Below are 3,724 nucleotides of genomic sequence, written 5' to 3'. Positions count from 1 at the left end.
CCCTTGTTTTGCTGTCTGACAGTTCTGACCCTTCTTCACTAAGAATTAATTATCTCATCGTACGAGATTCGAATGATGTTCCCGCTTATTTCTCTTGAAAATAGACTCATTAAGGATTTTAAACGTATAAATTTAAGCCCTTAATTATTTTTCTCCACACTATTTCTCATTACTTTTTCCTATTTTCTCTTCACTAACATATCAAGAACATAAGACCATATATAAGAAAACTCTACATTAGCATCAATTCCATGCTTTTTCAATAATATTAATCATAAAAATATATTGAAATCTTGATGTTCTTACCTTGTCCCATTGATTTTAATCTTTAACTTGATTTTCTCTCTCCTCCAGCTTCTATTTCTTGAATCTAACTTAATATTCTAGCTCCCCATAGTCTCCTTGTGATCTTTCTCTCTTGATGGCTCTGGAAATTCTTTTGATTTCACGGTGAAAATGGTGGATTTTTGGTGAAAGGACCAAATTGTAAAGAAAACAAAACTTTCTTTCTTTCTCTCTTCTTCTCACGTTGGTTTGCATGGGAAAGATGATGAAAATTCTTCATATTTCCTTCCTTTTATACTTAATAAATAACAATAAAATAATAAAATATCTTATTAAAATAATATTTATCTAATTAATAATTATAAAATATCATCAACATCATCATTACTTTCTAGATTTCTCTCTCTTCCAATTGATCATGTTGCCCTTTATGATCTTTTAAAATTCTATCATTGAATTATCACATAATTTGGTACGATTTAGTCCCTCATAATTCTTTTCCTATTCAATTTAGTCCTAATTCATCCATTTTCCTTAGTTTCTAGATCGTTTCACCCTTAAAATATTTGAACTATTAGTCTTTTAAGTTTTTCACATTTACACTTTAGCCCCTCAAATTTTGAGTATTTACTCTTGTGCAACAAAACTTTTCTCACTTTTACAATTTAGTCCTCTCTTGAATTAATATATCATAATATACTTACCAATGTTGACATAACTCAGTATTTTCCCTTTTTGTCACTTTATTTCCTTATTTTACTATATCAAGGATAATATCTTACTGTAAAAATTTTAGGGATATTACATTTCTCTCCCCCTTAAAATAAATTTCGTCCTCGAAATTTCCTTGTTTTCTTTTGATCATGAACTTCATTATTTTTATAATTCTATAGTTTCTTTCTGCACATATGTACCTAGTTTATCATTTATATCCATTCTCTATCCTTTCATTTCACAATTTATTTTTAATTCAATATTTCACATTTGTCTTTCAGAACTTCCACCAACAGAAATTAGAAGATAATATCATATGAATCTTAGTATCAAGTGTTCTATCACATATATTGGCTTGGAAAACCAAAGAAAGATAGAGCAATATCACTTGTGAATCAATCAGACTTGCGAAAATTTCTGTCTGTTAGCATATTTATCCAACCTTTCTATATAATGGTTATAGCATCCAAACATGAACAGTTGTATATACCTTTGAAAATATCAGTACATATAAGACACCCATATAAAATCCCAAAAATCTACTATAATATACCCAATTATAATAGCTATATTCAAATATTTATGCAATTTATTCACCAATCCATTGACTGGTATAGTCATCAATAATTTCACATCATTCAGTTCACTCAAGAAGCTAATTCGAAAGAAATTTTTAGTTAACCATTCTGTAAATACCTTATCTAAATAAATCAATTTTCCTATAAATAACTTTTTTCTTTAGCAGTGGTACTGTATATCCCAAGTAGTTTTCAGAAAAATCTAATATCTCTATTCAAAACCCATCTTCACTTATTAACTCATTCTCAGTTTTGACTGCATTATCAATTGCTCCACTATCGAACTTTTTCACTTTCACAGTTTTGAACTTAATCAATATAAATCTCATAAATTTCATTGCATATAACTGTATTGGTAAGGGGGTAGAGATTGTAAAGCCTCATAATTTAATTTTCATGTATTTACTTATATAACATAGCATTTATCATTCTCAAGTACTATAAAACATTTATCCGTATCTTTACGAGTTTTATTTCATTGTAATCAACATTTTTACTCAGAGATAATCATTTACCTTGTAACGAAAATTGTTTACCTTTTTAACAGAGGCCCACTAGACTAAACAGAACACTTAAAACATACGGAACTGATATAGAGGTGCATTATTATGCACTATTAAACAGAGAGCACTAAAGTGTTATACAGATAGCACAGGTGTGCTAAACGGAGAGCATTAATGTGCTAATAATCAAAGAGCACTAATGTACTAATAATCAGATAGCGCGCTAGAGTTCCTTAATGGCATGCCACTAATATCCTAGTAGTTCTAAATTCCGTCTACTTGAGCATTAAAACTGAATTTCATACATTTAAATACTTTACAATTTAATCTTTGTACCAATAATCTGTATATTTATATATTCTCTATCTTTAATGCATGTAATATATTTCAAAATTCACTAGTCATTCGTAATTTACTAATAATTCTTATCATGTACTTCATATATCACTTTTCAATTCCAATTTCACTTTCAATTTATTCACAACTCAATCTAATTTCACTTTCTCATCAATATACAATTCAATACTAATATTTATCCATAGCTCAATTCAATTTCCATTCAATTCAACAATAACACTTACCTCATAATTCACTTACCATACACATAATTTAAATCTAACATTTAATAATAAATAATTTGAATTATAGTAATATAATCGTACGCTGAGTATGTCTATACTCAGTAGTATTACCATAATTCAAATTATAAAAACTATAATAAATAATAGACATCAAACATGTAACAATATAAGTCATATGTGTTAATTTATATTTAATTTCATATCTCAACAACAGTCTTTCATCAAATGGCATCATATATAATCTATATTATCTTTAATCAAATCATGAACCTTTGGTTCAAACTTTCAATCGCATATCTCAATTTCAATTCATAATTCCACTTTTTCATACTTTCAATAGTTCAATCGATCAAATTCATTTGATTTTCTCATTTCATTTATTCAACTGATGTCAATATCAACAATTCGATATTTTATCAAATTCATGAACCTCAAGTTCATGCTTTAAATCTCACATCTCAATTCAATTCACAATTCAAATCATAATTTCTTTCTCATATTTTTAATAGTATGATCAATCAAATTTATTTAATTTTTTCATTTCAATTATTCACCCTATTAACAAATTCGGACTTTGACGAATACATGGATTCCAACCCAAATATACCAGTACGGCACATTGTGCCTAAAACATACATAGTACCTGATCAGTATACGACACATAAGTGCCTGAAAAAACACACGAGGTGCCTGAAATACGACACATAAAGTGCCTGATCGACAAAGCCGATAAATCCCGTACTTTTCCAAATCCTATGGCATGCCAATTATATCTGACTAGCCCGACAAGTTAATAGGGTATTCAATTCTCATTTCAATTTCACTTAATATTCATATCTACCCCTATTAACAAGACCCACACTTTGGCGGATACACGGATTCAACCAAACACTCCAGTATGGCACCCAGTGCCTCATCGGATAGTTCGAAGCAAAGTTGACACCCAATGTCTCATCGGCCTAGCCGAAGTAAAGTGGTACCCAGTACCTCATCGAATCTATCCGAAGTAAAATAGTGACACCCAGTGTCTCATCGACTCAAGGTCGAAGTATCTCTGAACACT

Source organism: Gossypium hirsutum, chromosome A12 (assembly GCF_007990345.1).
Source record: "Gossypium hirsutum isolate 1008001.06 chromosome A12, Gossypium_hirsutum_v2.1, whole genome shotgun sequence".
Classification (NCBI taxonomy): Eukaryota; Viridiplantae; Streptophyta; class Magnoliopsida; order Malvales; family Malvaceae; genus Gossypium; species Gossypium hirsutum.
Note: the sequence above shows the minus strand (reverse complement) of the source record.